The following is a 24,058-nucleotide window of genomic DNA, read 5'->3' as shown; positions in this document are numbered from 1 at the left end:
GAGTAGCTGGCCATTTCGTGTTGCGTGACGTGCCGGTCGTGTCGAGATTACCATCTCAGTTGGCGACAATGGATGGAATAAGAAACACACTCTCGACACGCGAAAGAACAGAAGGAGCGAAGAAAAGACTATGGGTTATCGCCCCATCGATGACGGTCTCACGGGATGATGTTATTGCTGGTGTAGGTGCTGCTGTTTTTCAATCCGAAGTCTGGTTTATTACAGCTCTTAACGCTAGTCTATCTTTTGCGCGTCTCCTCAACTCCGAAAAGCCACTGCGACCTACATTCATTTTAACCTGCTTACTGTATTCATCTCTTCCTTTGTATCTGAAATTTTTATCCCCTACTATCCCCTCCCCACCTCCCACCACCACTTCCCTCCGTTATCAAACTGACGATTCCTTGATGCCTCAGAAACTATTCTGTAAACAGATCCCTTCTTCCAGTAAAGATGTGCCGCACATTTTTCTCAATTCGATTCAGTGCCTCCTGGCTAGTTACTCGATCTACCCAGATAATCTTCAGCATTAACTTTAAATGCGAACGTTTTAGGTTAGGCTTTACCGTGACTGTTATTGACATTAAATAAAACAACAAGTTTACTGTTACCAAACACTGTTTATTTATATCCACGACGCGTTTCAAAGGTTAACCCCCATCATCAGGTGGATATACATTTGTGACTATGACGGGAGTGTGTGTGTGTGTGTGTGTGTGTGTGTGTGTTCAAATGGTTCAAATGGCTCTGAGCACTATGCGACTTAACTTCTGAGGTCATCAGTCGCCTAGAAGTTAGAACTAATTAAACGTAACTAACCTAAGGACATCACACACATCCATGCCCCAGGCAGGATTCGAACCTGCGACCGTAGCGGTCGCTCGGCTCCAGACTGTAGCGCGTAGAAACGCACGGCCACTGTGTGTGTTGTGTTACGATTTTTTGGAGGAATGTATGGCACTGTCTTGTGGAGAAACAAAACACAATTTCAGAAGATGGTTTTGGATTTCTTTTGACAAAAACTAAACGTATATCGAGCGGTACAAATGAAAGAAGCAAAATAGAGTACCTCCAATAATCACAGGTTCCTTTCACTGCAGTAAAACACCATGTGTATACAGTCATATTTTGTAAACAAATATGGTGTTTGAAAACTATCAGGTGCAGGATCATATAGCAGAAGAGAAAATTTATCACAAAGTACAAAGAATATACATCGTAACAACATTATTACATAATGGCTCTGAGCACTATGGGACTTAACATCTATGGTCATCAGTCCCTTGAACTTAGAACTACTTAAACCTAACTAACCTAAGGACATCACACAACACCCAGCCATCACGAGGCAGAGAAAATCCCTGACCCCGCCGGGAATCGAACCCGGGAACCCGGGCGTGGGAAGCGAGAACGCACGACCACGGGATGCGGGCTATTACATAATAAGTTTTAATTTTTTAGATTATTGATTTCTAACCTGAGGACTTTTTGGGTATATTAATTTAACTACAAATGAGTGCTTCGATTTGCAATATTTGCAGAGTACCACATTTACAAGCATAAAAAATTGTGTAGTTTACATATCTCAGTCGGTGATGTGGATTCTGGCAGCTTGGTGCATGACACTATTCTGCTTCATATCAACACAAAATTTTGTTACGTCCCATACAATAACTCACATTAGCCCATTATAGCACAGACTCAAAAATAGTCAAAACAAAAAGGGTGTGCACTATTCACAAAATTTTTAATAAGACCATAGCAAACATCATCTTTCACATGTCACCTTACAATAAAGACCATTAATTTATGAAGCCTCCCCATGAACCATGGACCTTGCCGTTGGTGGGGAGGCTTGCGTGCCTCAGCGATACAGATAGCCGTACCGTAGGTGCAACCACAACGGAGGGGTATCTGTTGAGAGGCCAGACAAACGTGTGGTTCCTGAAGAGGGGCGGCAGCCTTTTCAGTAGTTGCAAGGGCAACAGTCTGGATGATTGACTGATCTGGCCTTGTAACAATAACCAAAACGGCCTTGCTGTGCTGGTACTGCGAACGGCTGAAAGCAAGGGGAAACTACAGCCGTAATTTTTCCCGAGGGCATGCAGCTTTACTGCATGATTAAATGATGATGGCGTCCTCTTGGGTAAAATATTCCGGAGGTAAAATAGTCCCCCATTCAGATCTCCGGGCGGGGACTACTCAAGAGGATGTCGTAATCAGGAGAAAGAAAACTGGCGTTCTATGGATCGGAACGTGGAATGTCAGATCCCTTAATCGGACAGGTAGGTTAGAAAATTTAAAAAGGGAAATGGATAGGTTGAAGTTAGATATAGCGGGAATTAGTGAAGTTCGGTGGCAGGAGGAACAAGACTTTTGGTCAGATGAATACAGGGTTATAAACACAAAATCAAATAGGGGTAATGCAGGAGTAGGTTTAATAATGAATAGGAAAATAGGAATGCGGGTAAGCTACTACAAACAGCATAGTGAACGCATTATTGTGGCCAAGATAGATACGAAGACCACACCTACTACAGTAGTACAAGTTTATATGCCAACTAGCTCTGCAGATGACGAAGAAATTGAAGAAATGTATGATGAAATAAAAGAAATTATTCAGATTGTGAAGGGAGACGAAAATTTAATAGTCATGGGTGACTGGAATTCGAGTGTAGGAAAAGGGAGAGAAGGAAACATAATAGGTGAATATGGATTGGGGCTAAGAAATGAAAGAGGAAGGCGCCTGGTAGAATTTTGCACAGAGCACAACATAATCATAGCTAACACTTGGTTTAAGAATCATGAAAGAAGGTTGTATACATGGAAGAACCCTGGAGATACTAAAAGGTATCAGATAGATTATATAATGGTAAGACAGAGATTTAGGAACCAGGTTTTAAATTGTAAGACATTTCCAGGGGCAAGTGTGGACTCTCACCACAATCTATTGGTTGTGACCTGTAGATTAAAACTGAAGAAACTGCAAAAAGGTGGGAATTTAAGGAGATGGGACCTGGATAAACTGAAAGAACCAGAGGTTGTACAGAGTTTCAGGCAGAGCATAAGGGAATAATTGACAGGAATGGGGGAAAGAAATACAGTAGAAGAAGAATGGGTAGCTTTGAGGGACGAAGTAGCGAAGGCAGCAGAGGATCAAGTAGGTAAAAAGACGAGGGCTAGTAGAAATCCTTGGGTAACAGAAGAAATATTGAATTTAATTGATGAAAGGAGAAAATATAAAAATGCAGTAAATGGAGTAGGCAAAAAGGAATACAAACGTCTCAAAAATGAGATCGACAGGAAGTGCAAAATGGCTAAGCAGGGATGGCTAGGGGACAAATGTAAGGATGTAGAGGCCTATCTCACTAGCGGTAAGATAGATACTGCCTGCAGGAAAATTAAAGAGACCTTTGGAGATAAGAGAACGACTTGTATGAATATCAACAGCTCAGATGGAAACCCAGTTCTAAGCAAAGAAGGGAAAGCAGAAAGGTGGAAGGAGTATATAGAGGGTCTATGCAAGGGCGATGTACTTGAGGACAATATTATGGAAATGGAAGAGGATGTAGATGAAGATGAAATGGGAGATATGATACTGCATGAAGAGTTTGACAGAGCACTGAAAGACCTGAGTCGAAACAAGGCCCCGGGGGTAGACAACATTCCATTGGAACTGCTGACGGCCTTGGGAGAGCCAGTCCTGACAAAACTCTACCATCTGGTGAGCAAGATGTATGAAACAGGCGAAATACCCTCAGACTTCAAGAAGAATATAATAATTCCAATCCCAAAGAGAGCTGGTGTTGACAGATGTGAAAATTACCGAACTATCAGTTTAATAAGTCACAGCTGCAAAATACTAACACGAATTCTTTACAGACGAATAGAAAAAGTAGTAGAAGCCAACCTCGGGGAAGATCAGTTTGGATTCCGTAGAAACACTGGAACACGTGAGGCAATACTGACCTTACGACTTATCTTAGAAGAAAGATTAAGGAAAGGCAAACCTACGTTTCTAGCAATTGTAGACTTAGAGAAAGCTTTTGACAATGTTGACTGGAATACTCTCTTTCAAATTCTAAAGGTGGCAGGGGTAAAATACAGGGAGCGAAAGGCTATTTACAATTTGTACAGAAACCAGATGGCAGTTATAAGAGTCGAGGGGCATGAAATGGAAGCAGTGGTTGGGAAGGGAGTAAGACAGGGTTGCAGCCTCTCCCCGATGTTGTTCAATCTGTATATTGAGCAAGCAGTAAAGGAAACAAAAGAAAAATTCGGAGAAGGTATTAAAATTCATGGAGAAGAAATAAAAAGTTTGAGGTTCGCCGATGACATTGTAATTCTGTCAGAGACAGCAAAGGACTTGGAAGAGCAGTTGAATGGAATGGACAGTGTCTTGAAAGGAGGATATAAGATGAACATCAACAAAAGCAAAACAAGGATAATGGAATGTAGTCGAATTAAGTCGGGTGATGCTGAGGGAATTAGATTAGGAAATGAGGCACTTAAAGTAGTAATGGAGTTTTGCTATTTGGGGAGCAAAATAACTCATGATGGTCGAAGTAGAGAGGATATAAAATGTAGGATGGCAATGGCAAGGAAAGCGTTTCTGAAGAAGAGAAATTTGTCAACATCCAGTATTGATTTAAGTGTCAGGAAGTCATTTCTGAAAGTATTCGTATGGAGTGTAGCCATGTATGGAAGTGAAACATGGACGATAAATAGTTTGGACAAGAAGAGAATAGAAGCTTTCGAAATGTGGTGCTACAGAATAATGCTGAAGATTAGATGGGTAGATCACATAACTAATGAGGAAGTATTGAATAGGATTGGAGAGAAGAGAAGTTTGTGGCACAACTTGACCAGAAGAAGGGATCGGTTGGTAGGACATGTTCGGAGGCATAAGGGATCACTAATTTAGTATTGGAGGGCAGCGTGGAGGGTAGAAATCTTAGAGGGAGACCAAGAGATGAATACACAAAGCAGATTCAGAAGGATGTAGGTTGCAGTAGGTACTGGGAGATTAAAAAGCTTGCACAGGATAGAGTAGCATGGAATGCTGCATCAAACCAGTCTCAGGACTGAAGACCACAACAACAACAACAAGTTTTAATGGATTCTGGAGATCTTTGTTTTGGGGTGTTGAATACATGCCTTCGGATAAATATTTCATGTGGCACATATAATCCGATTTTGTCAAGTTTAAGCCTTATTAACTTCAAAAAATCGGATTTACTTACCACAGGAAATATTTATTCCAACGCTTGCATTCAACACCTCGAGACAGAGATCTCCAAAATTCTTTAAAAACTGTTCTGTAATAATGTTGTTACGATGTATGTTCTTTGCACTTTGTTATAATGTTTCTCTTGTGCTATCCTTGCACCTAATAGTTTCCAGACACCATATTTGTTTACAAAACGTGATAGTATACACGTGACGTGAAAGGAACCTGTGACCACTGTAGGTGCTCTATTTTACTTATTTTATTTGTGCCATTGTATATACGTTTAGTTTTTTGTCAGAAGAAATTCAAAACCATGTTCTGAAATATGTGTTTTGTTTCTCCACTAGACAATGCCATAAGTTCCTCCAAAAATCGTAACGCAACACACACACACACACGCACACACACACACACACACACACACACACACACACACACACTGACACACACACACACACACGTCACAGCAACAAATGTAAATCCACCTGATGATGGAGGTTTAAACCTTTGAAACGCGTCGTGGAGATAAATAAACTGTGACTGGTAACAGTAAACTTGTTGTTTCATTTAATCTTCAGCATTTTTCTGTTGCACCACATTTCAAAAACGTCTGCTCTGTTCTTGTCCGGACTGTTTAACGTCCTTGTTTCACTTGCATGCTTCTACATCACACTCCGCAAGCCACCTCATCGTATGAAGTGGACGGTACTTCTTGTGCCACTAACTGATTACCCCACCCTACCTCGTTCCACTCTCGAATGGTGGGTGGGAGGCATGAGTGTGGACGAGCCTCTGTATTTCTGTATTGGCCCTAATTCCTCGAATTTTCTCGTAGCAGTCATTACTTGAGATGGGTGTGAGAGGAAGCAACACGTTGTTCGACTCTTCCCGCAAAGTACTCTCTCTAAATTTCAGTAGTAAACGTCTCCGCGATGCACAACGCCTCTCTTGTAACGTCTGCAAATGGAGTTCATTGAACGTATCGGTAACGCTCTCGCACCGACTAAACGATCCCCTGACGAAACGCGCCACTCTTCGTTCGATCTTCTCTACCTCTTCCACTAGTCCTACTAGGGAAGGAGCGCATATTAATGAACAATACTCAATAATCGGTGGAATAAGCTCCTTATAAGCCACTTTCTTCGTGGATGAGTTACATTTTCTCAAGATTCTTCCAGTGAACGTCTGCTGTTCGTTTTATGTGGTCATTCCACTTAATGTCACCGTGGATAGTTATCCCTAGTTATTTTACAGCAGATACTTTGCCCAGCAGTTACTCTTCAATAGTGCAGTTGTACAGTGGTGGCTTTCTTTTCTTATGTACGCGCAATACGTTACATTTATTTACGTTCAGGCTGAAGTGCCAGGGCATGCACCATTCATCAATCCTCTGCTGCAGGTCGTTCTGCAAATCGGTACTGTCTTCTGACGTAGCTGCTTTCTTATAGACAATCACTTCATCTGTCAACGGCCTTAAAGGGCTTCCGACGCCTTCTACTCGGTCATTTATACACAATGTAAACAATAACGGCCCTGTCACACGTCCTTGGGGTACTCCGGAAATTACCTTTACATTTTCGAATTTGTTCCATTAAGAGCAACGTGTCTGCAAGGAGGTCTTCAGTCCAGCCGCAAATATGGTATAATAATCTACAAGCCCGAATTTCTTTCACTGAACGGCAGTGTGGGACAGTGTCAACTGTCTGCCTGAAGTCAAGGTACGCGGCATCAACCTTAGCACCGTTGCCTACGGGACCGTGGATTTCATAGAGGAACAGAGCGAGCTGAGTTTCGTAAGATCTCTGTTTGCGGAATCCATGTTGATTTTTATAGAGGAGATCTTCATTCTCCTAAAACGTCATAATTCCTCAACGTAAAACATGTTCCATAGTTCTACAACAGATTTACATCTACGATGTAGATCAATAATTTCATGCATCTGTCCTATGGTCCTTCTTGAAACCGGGAATGAGATGTGCTTTTTTCCAGTAGCTAGGTAAACTTCGTTGCTCTTGCGACCTACGATAAGCTGTTGCTAGAAGGCGAGCAATTTCTTTCGCATAATCTTTGTAGTATCTTATAGGTATGTTATCTGGTGCTGATGCCTTTTAACTGCTAAGCGATTGCAGTTGCTCTTCTGTTCTGCGATCGTCCATCGCTATATCTGCCATATCGACGTTCGTACGATGACTGAAAGGAGGGAATGTGTTACGGTCTCCCACGGTGAAACAGTTTCGGAAAATGGAATTCAGTGTTTCGGGCTTCTAAACTCTAAACAATAGCATCAGAAGTGACCGACTGTGTAAGAAGCGTCACATTGTAGAGTAGCTGGCCATTTCATCTTGCGACGACATTATATGTCAGTTTTCCAGAAACACTTTTTTTTGCTGTAGCCAGTCTGCATTTTACGAGGTGCATTCAAGTTCTAAGGCCTCCGATTTTTTTTCTAATTAACTACTCACCCGAAATCGATGAAACTGGCGTTACTTCTCGACGTAATCGCCCTGCAGACGTACACATTTTTCACAAAGCTGACGCCATGATTCCATGGCAGCGGCGAAGGCTTCTTTAGGGGTCTGTTTTGACCACTGGAAAATCGCTGAGGCAATAGCAGCACGGCTGGTGAATGTGCGGCCACGGAGAGTGTCTTTCATTGTTGGAAAAAGCCGAAAGTCACTAGGAGCCAGGTCAGGTGAGTAGGGAGCATGAGGAATCACTTCAAAGTTGTTATCACGAAGAAACTGTTGCGTAACGTTAGCTCGATGTGCGGGTGCGTTGTCTTGGTGAAACAGCACACGCGCAGCCCTTCCCGGACGTTTTTGTTGCAGTGCAGGAAGGAATTTGTTTTTCAAAACATTTTCGTAGGATGCACATGTTACCGTAGTGCCCTTTGGAACGCAATGGGTAAGGATTACGCCCTCGCTAACCCAGAACACGGACACCATCATTTTTTCAGCACTGACGGTTACCCGAAATTTTTTTGGTGGCGGTGAATCTGTGTGCTTCCATTGAGCTGACTGGCGCTTTGTTTCTGGATTGAAAAATGGCATCCACATCTCATCCATTGTCACAAACGACGAAAAGAAAGTCCCATTCATGCTGTCGTTGCGCGTCAACATTGCTTGGCAACATGCCACACGGGCAGCCATGTGGTCGTCCATCAGCATTCGTGGCACCCACGTGGATGACACTTTTCGCATTTTCAGGTCGTCATGCAGGATTGTGTGCACAGAACCCACAGAAATGCCAACTCTGGAGGCGATCTGTTCAACAGTCATTCGGCGATCCCCCAAAACAATTCTCTCCACTTTCTCGATGATGTCGTCAGACCAGCTTGTGCGAGCCCGAGGTTGTTTCAGTTTGTTGTCACACGATGTTCTGCCTTCATTAAACTGTCGCACCCACGAACGGACTTTCGACACATTCATAACTCCATCACCACATGTCTCCTTCAACTGTCGATGAATTTCAGTTGATTTCACAGCTCCCAAATTCAGAAAACGAATGATTGCATGCTGTTCAAGTATGGAAAACGTCTCCATTTTAAGTATTTAAAACAGTTCTCATTCTCACCGCTGGCGGTAAAATTCCATCTGCCGTACGGTGCTGCCGTCCCTGGGACGTATTGACAATGAATGCGGCCTCATTTTAAAACAATGCGCATGTTTCTATCTCTTTCCAGTCTGGAGAAAAAAAATCGGAGGCCTTAGAATTTGAATGCACCTCGTATATTCTCCCTATGACGGCCATAATCAGGTATTTTGCTGCCTCAATAGCAAAACTCATCTACTACTTTTAGTGTTTCATTTCCTAATCTCATTCCCTCAGCAACACCTGATTTAATACCACTAGATTCCATTACCCTTGTTTTACGTTTATTGATGTCCATCTTATAACACGGCACGCGGGCCAATTTTCGCAGCGTACGCTTGGCAGATTTACTCGGGAATGCTTATTGCCGAACTTGGATTAATACTCTGAAATGATAAAACTATTAAATCAGTCTAGGTACGGATCTCCAGCCTCCCTTTGATCCCAGAGACATGGTTGAATTTGTCATTGCTCTTGTAAGCACTAATATATGCCCTACAGCAATCCAACCATTTCCAGAAACACTTTCAGATCGGACCTCAACATCGGAAAAACTACCCCGCGGTCACAACACTGCCATCAGCAGCTTTCTAGGAAATAAAATCCTGTCTACATCTACATACGGACATGTAGGAGGGTACCTTCCAAAAGTGCTACTGATTCCCATTCCTGTTTCGTTCGCAAATGGAGCAAGGGAAAAATGATTCCCTATATTCTTCTTTGGATGTCCCTTATCTTGTCTTCGCGGCCCTTACGCGAGATATGCAAGGGATATTTCGTAAATAATGCACACTACTTTTTTACTTTTAATTACACGTTTATTTTATTTTTTTTAGTATCTCTTTATAGTCCTCCGCCGGCCGGAGTGGCCGAGCGGTTCTAGGCGCTTCAGTCTGGAACCTCGCGACCGCTACGGTCGCAGGTTTGAATCCTGCTTCGGGCATGGATGTGTGTGATGTCCTTAGGTTAGTTAGGTTTAAGTATTTCTAAGTCCTAGACGACTGGTGACCTAAGATGTTAAGTCCCATAGTGCTCAGAGCCATTTGAACCATTTGATATAGAACTCCAGTATAGTCTACCTGCTTCTCCATGACTGAATCCGAATGTCTTTGAAGCTCTGTTTTTCCATCCAGGGTAACAGTGGTAGAAAGCTCTTTCAGAGAAATGTAATGATGTCCACGCACAGGTTTTTTTCAACTTCGGGAACAAGTCGAATTCTGGTGAGCTCATGTATAGACTATATGCGGCAGCACTTCCCATCCATATTCGCGCAGTTTTTGGGCTACGACATTGCTGATTGTGGGCGAATTCGTGGAGAATTAATGCCTCAGTCTCGAGCAACTGAGATCGGGTCCAAAGCATATTTTTACACAGGTTTCCATAAAGTTGGCATAGTACACTGCTGTGATACTTTTTCCACTTGGGACTCTATCTGCCACTGCCGTGATAATTCCTTGGTGATCATAAGCAAAAACTATTATTTGCTTGAGCTTTGATTGAGCGCGTCGAAAGTTTTTTGGACGTGGAGAAGCTGGAGCTCTCCATTCATTGGGCTGTGATTTCAGCTTCTGTTCAAAGTATCTGACCCATGTTTCATCAATAGAGACAATTCGACACAAGAATCCTTGACCTTTATGGGCGAATCGTTGTTTGAGGAAGGTTGTAATGCCCTGGCGTTTCTGCTTCTCTTCAGCACTCAAAGATGGTGGGACCAATCTCGCAGAAATTTCTCTCTTCCTCAAATCATTTGTCAGAATATGAAATACTAAATACTGACGCTGGGGGATTTCTCGTGGCTTCACGGAGTTCCCCCCCCCCCCCCCCCCCCCCAAGTTGCACTGCGATCTTCTTCAAGAGCATTTGCCAGAAGTTTCGCACTTTGTTCATATGCTGACGTTTTTGGCCTTCCGGGTCTTGCTTTATCGTCTACGATCGTATGACCTCCACGAAAACGATTAAACCAATGTGAAACGGTACTACAGTCTACTGTAAACTCACCACAAACTTCACTTAACCCGCTGTGGATTCCTGTCGGGATACTGCCACGCAAAGTTTCGACCTCGATGTACGACCTCTGGCCTTCAACAGTCACAGTACCCGAGACCTTTGCAAGGTCCGTTTCTACCTCTCGCCAATTTTATGCTAAGATTACACAGCGAAAAAACAAAAACACGTGCTTCTTCCTCAAGCTCCCAACAATGTCTGATGTATTTGTTATTGCATCAAACAATCCACAGTAATACCAACTTGTGGAATTTTTACGAAATTTTACTCGTATGATGGTAGCAGTTGGACCTGTTAAACTGGACGAAAACTCGCTCGTTGGTACAGTTGTGGATTCTTTACTTTACTCTAGGATGAGGTCGAGTGGATACCGTAACTGAAAATACAGTGATGGAAAAAAGTCGCGACGCCAAGGAGGTGCGCACCATAAACGAAAGTGGGTAGACGTGTTTCTACATCTGAAAGATGACGTCTATTCAGATCTCGCTCCAGTCTCATAATAGTGGCGTTACTAGCGCCATTGTGAGGATGCGAATCAGGTTCGCTTTAAATACACGCTGTAACGGTCGTGAGCGTAATTTTCCTTTGAGATTGGACGTGGTGAGTTGATGTTTCATGCCCAGCCTTTATACGCTCTAGCCTACAGATTTCTCTGCCAAGGCTGCAACGGTTAGGCCAATCGAGTGCCTCCGGAAGAAACTTGTGGACTCTCTTTCCGTCGAATTGAGGCCATAACCCAAGGCTAGAGGTGATGTTGCGCAGTATTAGAGTGATGTCTCCCACGGACGACTAATGTTTTGTTTGGTGTGAATTGTTGATGACATCCTGAACGGGCCTGCTACTGGGTGCAAGCCAGCCGGAGTGGCCGAGCGGTTCTAGGCGCGCGACCAATACGGTCGCAGGTTCGAATCCTGCCTCGGGCATGGATGTGTGTGATGTCCTTAGGTTAGGTTAGGTATAAGTAGTTCTGTTCTAGGGGACTGATGACCTCGGATGTTAAGTCCCATAGTGCTCAGAGCCATTAGAACCATTTTTACCGGGTGCAGGAGGTGCGTGAGGCAAACACCGGCCAATGACGTCCAAAACAGCTACGTGGACAGTGCTGGTGCTGGCGGAGCAAGCTGCACTTTCTTCATGTGCTTCTGATACTACGCGTCTTGTTCAACAGGACACGGCACGACCATCACATTTTAATGACTACTGTGCGTATAGTTGTTGTACTTTCAGATCGCTAAAGTTGGCAGCTGCCGGACGGTACACATGCGACCTGAAGTCGATCGACTTCTGTCTGTCCAGAACTATGGACTAGTTCAGGACATCGCGCACTGCATTGAAATGGAACGTGATGAAGAGCACCCAAAGCAGGCGGCAAGGGGAAGTCGTGCCATCGCCTACCACCTCGCTCTCAGGAAAAGGAAAAAATATAGTGTAGTCAGGCGTTTATCGTTCACGAAATTGATTTTTAAGTCGGTATTACCCATGTTTTTAAGGAATCGAAGCTGGAGGATTCTTATGGGTACTTCAAGCCCCCATTCGTCTTCCACGATATTAATGGAAATGGTCGTACGGCATCAGCGGACGGGAGTTAGTTCAAATGGCTCTGAGCACAATGGGACTCAACTGCTGAGGTCATTAGTCCCCTAGAACGTAGAACTAGTTAAACCTAACTAACCTAAGGACATCACAAACATCCATGCCCGAGGCAGGATTCGAACCTGCGACCGTAGCGGTCTTGCGGTTCCAGACTGCAGCGCCTTTAACCGCACGGCCACTTCGGCCGGCTGGCCGGGGGCTCCCAGGCGGGAAGTTCGGCCGCCAAGTGCAAGTATTACTGAGTGCGACACCACATTGGGCGACTTGCGCGTCGACAATGGGGATGAAATGATGATGAGGACAGCATAACACCCAATCCCTGAGGGGAGAAAATCACGCACCCCAGCTGGGAATCGAGCCCGGGCCCCCGTGCGTGGCATTCCAACGCGCTGACCGTTCAGCTATTGGGGCGGACTCCAAGATATTAAAAATATCTCCATACTCCAGGTCTAGCCCCCCCTCCCCCCTTTCCCTACGAGCTGTCGTAGCGGCACTTTGAACATGGCTGTACCTCGCCACGTGAACAAGTTATTCTCTACCACGACTGGTTCTACGATTCGCTTTGTCGAGTAGTAAATAAAACTTTCACAGAGTAGGCATTGTTACCTTAACGAGCTGCAAGAATGCTGCTTTAAATCGCATCATGATCGTCGTTCTTGATTGTCCACTGCTGAATTAGGTGTGTCGGTCAAACAGCCGTTCTCAGAACTTGGATACTATGATTTTCTATTTCATATTTGCAACAGCCGAAGGATGATATACGCTAACAGATCAAAAGTTTCCGGGCACCGATAAGTGGACACCAGTGAGACATTATGGCGATTTGCAATCTGCTGGGGACACTTTGAGTGAGGCACCTGATGGTCTGTGGAGGAATGGGAGCCAAAACCGGAGCAGATACTGCTGCTACGCAGTGGGGTCTGGGACAAAATCGGTGTTCTAATTCATCCCGAAGGTGTTCCATTAGGTTCACATTGGTGCAGCACTGTCCATTTCCAGAATTTTATTATCCACGAACCATTGTTTCATAGATGTTGATGTATGACAGACTGTATTGTCATGCAGGTACACGCACTCCTCGCACTGTTTCTCCACTGTACACAGCTCACAATGCTGTAAAATGTATTCACATTCTTCCCCGTTTAACGTTTTGTTAAGCGTAATAAGCTAGGGAATCGCCACCAACATACCCTACTGGCCATTAAAACTGCTACACCAAGAAGAAATGCAGATGATAAACGGGTATTCATTGGACAAATATATTATATTAGAACTCACATGTGATTCCATTTTCACGTAATTTTGGTACATAGATCCTGAGAAATCAGTACCCAGAATAACCACCTATGGCCGTAATAACGGCCTTGGGTCGCCTGGGCATTGAGTCAAACAGAGCTTCGATGGCGTGTACAGGTACAGCTGCCCATGCAGCTTCTACACGATACCACAGTTGATCAAGAGTAGTGACTGGCGTATTGTGTCGAGCCAGTTGCTTGGCCACCATTGACCAGACGTTTTCAATTGGTGAGAGATCTGGAGAATGTGCTGGCCAGGGCAGCAGTTGAACATTTTCTGTATCCAGAAAGGCCCGTACAGGACCTGCAACATGCGGTCGTGCATTATCCTGCTGAAATGTAGGGTTTCGCAGGAACGAATGAAGGGTAGAGCCACGTGTCGTAACACATCTGAAATGTAACATCCACTGTTCAAAGTGCCGTCAATGCGAACAAAAGGTGACCGAGACGTGTAACCAATGGCACCCCATACGCCAGTATGGCGATGACGAATACACACTTCCAATGTGCGTTCACCGCGATGTCACCAAACTCGGATGCGACCATCATGATACTGTAAACAGAAACTGGATTCATCCGAAAAAATGACGTTTTCCCATTCGTGTACCCAGGTTCGTCGTTGAGCATACCATCGCAGGCGCTCCTGTCTGTGATGCAGCGTCAATGGTAACCGCAGCCATGGTCTCCGAGCGGATTGTTCATGCTGCTGCAAACGTCGCCGAACTGTTCGTGCAGATGGTTGTTGTCTTGCAAACGTCCCCATCTGTTGACTCAGGGAACGAGACCTGGCTGCACGATCCGTTACAACCATGCGGATAAGATGCCTGTCATCTCGACTGCTAGTGATTCGAGGCCGTTGGGATTCAGTAAGGCGTTCCGTATTACCCTCCTGAACCCACCGATTCCATATTCTGCTAACAGTCATTGGATCTCGACCAACGCGAGCAGCAATGTCGCAATACGATAAACCGCAATAGCGATAGGCTAGAATCCGACCTTTATCAAAGTCGGAAACGTGATGGTAGGCATTTCCCCTCCTTACACAAGGCATCACAACAATGTTTCACCAGGCAACGCCGGTGAGCTGCTGTTTGTGTATGAGAAACCGGTTGGAAACTTTCCTCGTGTCAGCACGTTGTAGGTGTCGCCACCGGTGCCAACCTTGTGTGAATGCTCTGAAAAGCTAATCATTTGCATATCACAGAATCTTCTTCCTGTAGGTTAAATTTCGCGTCTGTAGCACGTCATATACGTGGTGTAGCAATTTTAATGGCCAGTAGTGTACTTCAATGTTGGCACTGTCTATGATGGCTGGTAAAGGTCTCCAAGCATTCGCCAAACGTAAACTGCCACAGAGTATGATGTGATTCATCATTACTACTAGTTTCCAGCCTCCCACTGTCCAGTGGCGTCCCTCTTCACGCGACCTCAAGCGTCACTTCGCACTCACTGCAGAGATGTGTGGCTTGCGAAGAGCTGCTCGACGATCATAACTCCATAAGCACCGTCACTGTGCTAACTGGACTGCTGGTGGTGTTCTGGAACTCGCGACCTCATTCCTTCCGTTGGTTTCACGCAATGCGATGTTTACAACCGTCCTCTGCGAGGCTTGGCGATTCTTGTCCATCAGTACACGTGGTCAGTCAGGCCTTGGTGTAGCTGTAGTTTATAACTCTACCACTACTATTGTAATGTGGTATTCTTTTACCTGTTGTTGTGGTCTTCAGTCGACAGACTGGTTTGATGCAGCTCTCCATGCTACTCTACCCTGTGCAAGCTTCTTCGTCTCCCAGTACCTACTGCACCTACATCCTTCTGAATCTGCTAAGTGTATTCATCTCTTGGTCTCCCTCTACGATTTTTACCCTCCAAGCTGCCGTACAGTACTGAATTGGTGATCCCTTGATGCCTCAGAACATGTCCTACCAACCGATCCCTTCTTCTAGTCAAGTTGTGCCACATATTTCTCTTCTCCCCGATTCTATTCAATACCTCCTCATTAGTTATGTGATCTACCCATCTAATCTTCAGCTTTCTTCTGTTGCCTGTTAATGTGCCTTTTATAGTGTTGTCCCTTTTAGTTGCGTTTTAACCTTGTGCCTCGTAGTGCATTCATAACTGAGTCTGGGCACTAATGACCACTGTAGTTGTGCGCCCTAAAACCACAAAAAAAAAAAGCATTCTTCTGTTGCACCACATTTCGAAAGCTTCTATTCTCTTCTTTTCTGAACTATTTATCGTCCACGTTTCCCTTCCGTACATGGCTGCACTCCATACAAATACTTTCAGAAACGACTACCGACACTTAAATCTATACTATATGTTAACAAATTTCTCTTCTTCAGAAACGCTTTCCTTGCCATTGCCAGTCTACATTTTATATCCTCTCTACTTCCACAATCATCAGTTACTTTGCTCCCCAAATAACAAAACTCCTTTAGTACTGTAAGTGTCTCATTTCCTAATCTAATTCCCGCAGCATCACCCGCTTTAATTCGGTTTCATTCCATTATCTTCGTTTTGCTTTTGTTGATGTTCCTCTTATATCCTCCTTTCAAGACACTATCCATTCCGTTCAACTGCTCTTCCAGGTCCTTTGCTGTCTCTGACATATTTACAATGTGATCAGCGAATCTCAAAGTTTTTATTTCTTCTCCGTGGATTTTAATTCCTACTCCGAATTTTTATTTTGTTTCCTTTACTGCTTGGTGAATATACAAATTGAATAACATCGGGGATGAGCTACAACCCTGTCTCACTCCCTTCCTAACTACAGCTTCCCTTTCATGCCCCCCGACTCTTATAACTGCCATCTGGTTTCTGTACAAATTGTAAATAGCCTTTCGCTCTCTGTATTTTACCCCTGCCACCTTCAGAATTTGAAAGAGAGTATTCCAATCAACATTGTCAAAAGCTTTCTCTAAGTCTACAAATGCTAGAAACGTAGGTTTGCCTTTCCTTAGTATATCTTCTAAGATAAATCGTGGGGCCAGTATTGCCTCACATGTTCCAACATTTCTACGGAATCCAAACTGATCCAAACAAAATTTTGCCTACTTTCTTGCTACTGTTTAAGATGCTTCTTCAAATAAATATTACTCCACGTAAACAATGTTGGTGCAGACACTGGAATTATTTGACTACTACACCCTAATACATTACGTTTTTAGAAGACAAAAAGCCCAGAAGATAACTTCAATGAAGTTAAAAAAAATTGCCCATGGGGGACCTTGATATAAGCATTTTCCATAACCAACAAACTTAAATACTAAAATACTTAGATACTAAAGCACACACTTTTTTATACTGAACATTTCACTTCAAGAAAACCTCTTTCTTATTCGAATTTACTTTCAAAAGCTCTGTTGAATGACTCTGTGTAGTCATTTAACAGATTCTAGTAGCTTCGCTTCACTATGATTCACTTTTACGTAAGCAAACGTTTACTATAACACTTTGCAATAGTTAAAAAAAATTTAAAACAAGAATAGTTTGATTTTATTTCTCTGTAATGTACTAAAGCATAGGCGATTTATTACTCTAACTAAAATTTTCATTACGCCTTTCAGTGAAACAACTAAGACAACTTTTCCTTAACTATTGCTCAAGATGAAAATATTTATGAACTCTTTAACTTTGTGATGTAAAATTACATTTAAATTCGCTCTATTCAGTTTTCACTCTTCCACTACTGAGACGTAATTTCATTACTACAGGATTCAGTCCCTCCCACAGTCCGCCACTTCCTGCTGGAATGCCCTTTTTTTTAACAATTTACGTTCCAGCTTGGGTTTGCCGTCTGATTTATCAGCCGTTTTAGCGAATGATGCGTGGGCTGTCGACCGCATTTTGATTTTCATCCGCCGAAGCAATATGGCGAAGGCCATTTAGTTTTTAGTTTGGACCTCCGTTTCTGTATGGTGTTTTTTTAGACCGTTTTCCACGTGCCTGTTGTATTACTGGACGCATGTACCAGCGAAATATTACTTAATGTAAAATGAAGCTGGAGGCTTAAGATACATGCTTGAAAATGACGAAAGATTGAAACTGCCCAAATGCGCAGATAATAATAAGAACACAGTATACCTGGACCACGTTTTCATTCTCAAAACTCGTTGAGGCAGTGGACCCCCACAAAAATAAAATTTTAAGACGCTGTCATTACTTGGCGCAGTGTTATTGTGTTGTCGTATGTGAGTGGATGATTAATTGTTTAATAGCAGTAATTGTACTCTTATTTAAATGGATTATGCAGTATAAGACACGACCACAGAATGTTTTCTCTAGGTTTTAATGCCATTTTTCTTCTACTTGTTGCATTGTATTACAACAGTTTTAGATTCCAGAATGACGTTTTCACTCTGCGGCGGAGTGTGCGCTGATATGAAACTTCCTGGGAGATTAAAACTATGTGTCGGAACGAGACTCGAATTCGTGACCTTTGCCTTTCGAGGGCAATTTCTCTCCCAACTGAGCTAGGTTGTGTGAAGTTTGGAATGTACGAGACGAGGTACTGGCAGCAATAAAGCTATGATGACGGGTAGTGAGTCGTGCTTGGGTAGCTCAAGTGGGACACCGGCAACGGTAACTCAGCGTGTTTGGTCAGAGGACTAGACATACATACATACATACATACATTAATCCTTATTCCATGGATCATGAATATGATATTTCATAATGATTTGGAAAGTGTCACTTTAACATAAGTTTTCTTTACACAATTTTTTTTACAGTTACTACTTCAGATCTAAGAATTCATCTATTCGTTTAATTTGCTTTTAAATGTTGGTTGGCTATCTGTCAGGATTTTAATTCTATTTGGAAAATCACCAAAGATTTTTGCGACAGCATAATTCACCCCGTTCTGTGCCAAAGTGGGATTTAATCCAGAATAGTGAAGACCATCCTTTCTTCTAGTGTTGTAGCTATGCACTTCGCTGTTATTTTTGAATTGAAATGGGTTATTAATGACAAATTGCATAAGTGAATATATGTATTGCGAAAACACTGTGAATATCCCGAGTTCCTTAAATAAATGTCTGCAAGGTGATCTTGGGTGGGCTCCAGCTATTATTCTGATTACACGCTTTTGTGCAATGAATACTTTCTCTCTTAATGATGAATTGTCCCAAAATATGATGCCATATGAAAGCAGTGAATGAAAATAGGCATAGTAGTCTAATTTACTGATATGTTTATCACTAAAATTTCCAATAACCCTACTAGCATAAGTAGCTGACCCTAACCATTTCCGAAGATCATCGATGTGTTCCTTCCAATTCAATTTCTCATCAATGGACACACCCAGAAATTTTGAGTATTCTGCCTTAGTAACAGACTTCTGTTCATAGTCTATATTTATCAATGGTGTTATGCCACTTGCTGTACAGAATTATATAAACTGTGTTTTCTCAAAATTTAGTGAGAGTCCATTTGAGAGAAACACTTAACAATTTTCTGAAAGACATTATTTACAATTTCCTCAGCTGATTCTTGCTTGATGGGTGTGATTACTACACTTGTATGATCAACAAAAAGAACTAGCTTTGCATCTTCATGAATGTAGAGTGGAAAGTCGTTAATATGTATTGAGAACAATAAAGGACTCAAGACTGAACCCAAGCTACCCTCTAATAAAAAAACCGAGTGAACGGATCAACGAAGAACCTGAACGGGTGTTATCGGACGTCCGCTCCGAACGAATTCAACGAACAATATAGAACAAATGGGATTTAAAAAAATTGGGAGAGCACTTGTCCGCGAAAGGAAAAAGTCCCGAGTTCGAGTCTCGGTCCGGCACACACTTTTAATCTCCCAGAAGTTTCAATTTGAGCTACATTTCATATTTTTTGCTGCAGATATGCACCACATTTTAAGGCGACCGTCTCTGTAATGTGCATTCATGAACCCATGTTACCTGAGTATCGAAATTTATACCAAAGCAGGTGATCGGTACGAATCGGCACGGTCACGGCTGGAAGCAAATAAGGAAACATTGTCCGTCTCACATCCTCTCACCATCGAGTAGCCGCGCTACTTACGCCTCTGCCCCTGCAGTAGGCGGCCAACTTTAAGCAGCTCATGGGCGAATTCACAAACGTCAATTAAACTCAAGCTCATCTTAAAATATCACTGTCACCCTTATTGTTTGTTACTTACGAGGGAACCTCCCCAAAGCACCTGCGTCAGATTTAGTGGTAAAACGACAGATTTAGTGTTGAAAACTGAACGTAGATCAAGCATGAAAACAGGAAGAAGGTGTACTGAACTGTGAAAAAAGAAGCAAAATAGGAGTAGTGAACGCTCCAAGCTCAAAATATGCAACAATGAGCCGGCTCCCAGTACCACGTAGTCGTGGTTCTGTGGTCATGTTGGTGAACTGCGAAGTGAGACATACGTGTTCAAACGTAGCTGGGGCCGATTTATTTTTCCACAAAATTATGAGCTTTCCGTTCGGTCATTGTATCTGTTTTCCTTCTGTAGTCTTGGCAGTTGTCATACTGTATACAGGTTATCGAATATCCTGTGGTAAGAATACACTTTTGCTAACTTTTGTTATGTCTTGAGCACACTTTTATTTCTCCAACAACCTTACGCGTTTTTGGAAGCCAAGTGCACTAAACGTCTTGGCGGCTCCGGGTACGTGGTACACACTGCAGTTCGTTTCTGCTTAGAACCACAATTTTCATCGTCAATTTTAAGCGGTTTAGTCCACTTGGCTTCCAAAATTTTCCCTTGGTAGCAGTTTGCACCTGTCTCGTGATTGAAAATGTTGACGTGATACTATGTATCTAATGAACAATTTTATATGAATGACATAACACTGGTAAGCTAGGGAGCCATAGTCTCGTCGTTGTAATATGCCTCTTATCAACGGTGAAATGTGTCATATTTTCATATCTTCTGATACCACTTTTGTGATTGTATTTTGTAGCCTTTGAAAATGGCGTAAAGTCGAAACTCGTAAGGTTGTTGCAAACATAAAAATGTGATCAAGGCGTAAGAAAAGTTGTCAAAAGTGCACCGAAAGGGCCGCGTCGTCCCACAGTATTTTCATGCAACGTGCCGTTGTAAAAATATATTATCGTTGCATGTAAATGTGATGAATAGCGAGAGCAGGAGAGATCCCACATATACCTCTCACAGAAATCAAATCAACAAATAAACGAGTGTGAACTATGTTACAACAAAGAAATTCAAGAGTCAAAACTTCCAAAACAGAACGCAAGAGTCATAACATGTGGTAGCTGAGTAGAAAAAATATGGTACGTTCGTGTGGAGGCCGCTTCCCTACGCCTTCTGTCGCAAACGGACGCTACACCACGACTCCTACACAAATTTGAATGCGGCGAATAGACACGTCAATGACAGGACTGACAGTTCATAATTTTGTGATAGAAAAAAAACAAACATTGGGCATGAGGGAGATTTCAACATGGGTGCCCCCCCTTGTACTCCAACAGCATGACCACACAACCACGAGGTCGCTGCTATTCAAACATTCTCTGTGCTACATATCTTGAGTTTGGGTACGTCACTGTTTCTATTTTGTTTCTTTTTTCACAGTTCAGCATACCTTCTTAGTGTTCTCGTGTTTGATCTGTGTTCAGTTTTTGACACGCTGTCCACTAGGCCATCTTACCACTAAACCTGAGAGCGGTGCGATGGGGTGTTCCCATTGCAAGCAGGGAAACTGCCCTCTTGAGAAGTTTCTAACGTCATTCGACCTTTTTTGGATTCGGCTGTTAGTTGCTAGATACGTATTATTGTAAAATAGTGTGAGAACCGCAAGCCACACAAATACTTAACTCGGGCCACATGCAGCCCACCGGCCGCAGTTTGACGACCACTGCTGTAGAATGTTTGATTTTGTTGAAGGAGCGTCTACTTCGTATCTCCTTCATCGCTATCAAAGTGAAGTCGTCGAAGGTGTTGTTTTAGAAATACACTCCTGGAAATGGAAAAAAAACACATTGACACCGGTGTGTCAGACCCACCATACTTGCTCCGGACACTGCGAGAGGGCTGTACAAGCAATGATCACACGCACGGCACAGCGGACACACCAGGAACCGCGGTGTTGGCCGTCGAATGGCGCTAGCTGCGCAGCATTTGTGAACCGCCGCCGTCAGTGTCAGCCAGTTTGCCGTGGCATACGGAGCTCCATCGCAGTCTTTAACACTGGTAGCATGCCGCGACAGCGTGGACGTGAACCGTATGTGCAGTTGACGGACTTTGAGCGAGGGCGTATAGTGGCTATGCGGGAGGCCGGGTGGACGTACCGCCGAATTGCTCAACACGTGGGGCGTGAGGTCTCCACAGTACATCGATGTTGTCGCCAGTGGTCGGCGGAAGGTGCACGTGCCCGTCGACCTGGGACCGGACCGCAGCGACGCACGGATGCACGCCAAGACCGTAGGATCCTACGCAGTGCCGTAGGGGACCGCACCGCCACTTCCCAGCAAATTATGGACACTGTTGCTCCTGGGGTATCGGCGAGGACCATTCGCAACCGTCTCCATGAAGCTGGGCTGCGGTCCCGCACACCGTTAGGCCGTCTTCCGCTCACGCCCCAACATCGTGCAGCCCGCCTCCAGTGGTGTTGCGACAGGCATGAATGGAGGGACGAATGGAGACGTGTCGTCTTCAGCGATGAGAGTCGCTTCTGCCTTGGTGCCAATGATGGTCGTATGCGTGTTTGGCGCCGTGCAGGTGAGCGCCACAATCAGGACTGCATACGACCGAGGCACACAGGGCCAACACCCGGCATCATGGTGTGGGGAGCGATCTCCTACACTGGCCGTACACCACTGGTGATCGTCGAGGGGACACTGAATAGTGCACGGTACATCCAAACCGTCATCGAACCCATCGTTCTACCATTCCTAGACCGGCAAGGGAACTTGCTGTTCCAACAGGACAATGCACGTCCGCATGTATCCCGTGCCACCGAACGTGCTCTAGAAGGTGTAAGTCAACTACCCTGGCCAGCAAGATCTCCGGATCTGTCCCCCATTGAGCATGTTTGGGACTGGATGAAGCGTCGTCTCACGCGGTCTGCACGTCCAGCACGAACGCTGGTCCAACTGAGGCGCCAGGTGGAAATGGCATGGCAAGCCGTTCCACAGGACTACATCCAGCATCTCTACGATCGTCTCCATGGGAGAATAGCAGCCTGCATTGCTGCGAAAGGTGGATATACACTGTACTAGTGCCGACATTGTGCATGCTCTGTTGCCTGTGTCTACGTGCCTGTGGTTCTGTCAGTGTGATCATGTGATGTATCTGACCCCAGGAATATGTCAATAAAGTTTCCCCTTCCTGGGACAATGAATTCACGGTGTTCTTATTTCAATTTCCAGGAGTGTATATGAAAGTCCGATGGGGCCAAGTCGGAACTGTTTCGAGTTGATCGGTGGCAGTGTCTACATCTACATCTACATTTATACTCCGCAAGCCTCCCAACGGTGTGTGGCGGAGGGCACTTTACGTGCCACTGCAACACGTCCCTTTCCCGTTCCAGTCGCGTATGGTTCGCGGGAAGAGCGACTGCCGGAAAGCCTCCGTGCGCGCTCGAATCTCTCTAATTTTACATTCGTGATCTCCTCGGGAGGTATAATTAGTGGAAAGCAATATATTCGATACCTCATCCAGAAACGCATCCTCTCGAAACCTGGACAGCAAGCTACACCGCGATGCAGAGCGCCTCTCTTGCACAGTCTGCCACTTTAGTTTGCTAAACATTTCCGTAACGCTATCACGCTTACCAAATAACTCTGTGACGAAACGCGCCGCTCTTATTTGGATTTTCTCAATCTCCTCTGTCAACCCGACCTGGTACGGATCCCACACTGATGAGCAATACTCAAGTATAGGTCGAACGAGTGTTTTGTAAGCCACCTCCTTCGTTAATGGACTACATTTTCTAAGGACTCTCCCAGTGAATCTCACCCTGGCACCCGCCAAGTGTCAGTTTGTGGCAGATGTTGCAGCGCTTTTGCGCAGCCTGGCATTGTCATGCTGAAGGACACGATGCTCCATGTACGGACGTACTCTTCTCCGGTTAGAAATTCTATTAGAGCACTCTGTTTCTCACAAACCTACATAGTTACGTTGCACACCGCCATGCTACATTTTACAGTTCAGAGCCCTCTAGTGGCAGAGAGTTGCAACCAGCGTTAGCGCAGCGGTAAAGTCGACGATGTAATATGCATGACATAACAACTTAAGCGATGTTGAAAACAGAATAAAAAATTCAGCAGTCTTACTTTTCAGCACGCCCTCGTAGATGTGAAGAATGCTGAACTGCTCGAAACTATAGCACAAAAAACGACAATTTTCAAGC

The sequence above is a fragment of the Schistocerca americana genome, chromosome 8 (assembly GCF_021461395.2).
Source record: "Schistocerca americana isolate TAMUIC-IGC-003095 chromosome 8, iqSchAmer2.1, whole genome shotgun sequence".
Taxonomy (NCBI): Eukaryota; Metazoa; Arthropoda; class Insecta; order Orthoptera; family Acrididae; genus Schistocerca; species Schistocerca americana.
The sequence above is the reverse complement of the archived record's forward strand: the minus strand, read 5'-3'. Positions refer to the sequence as shown.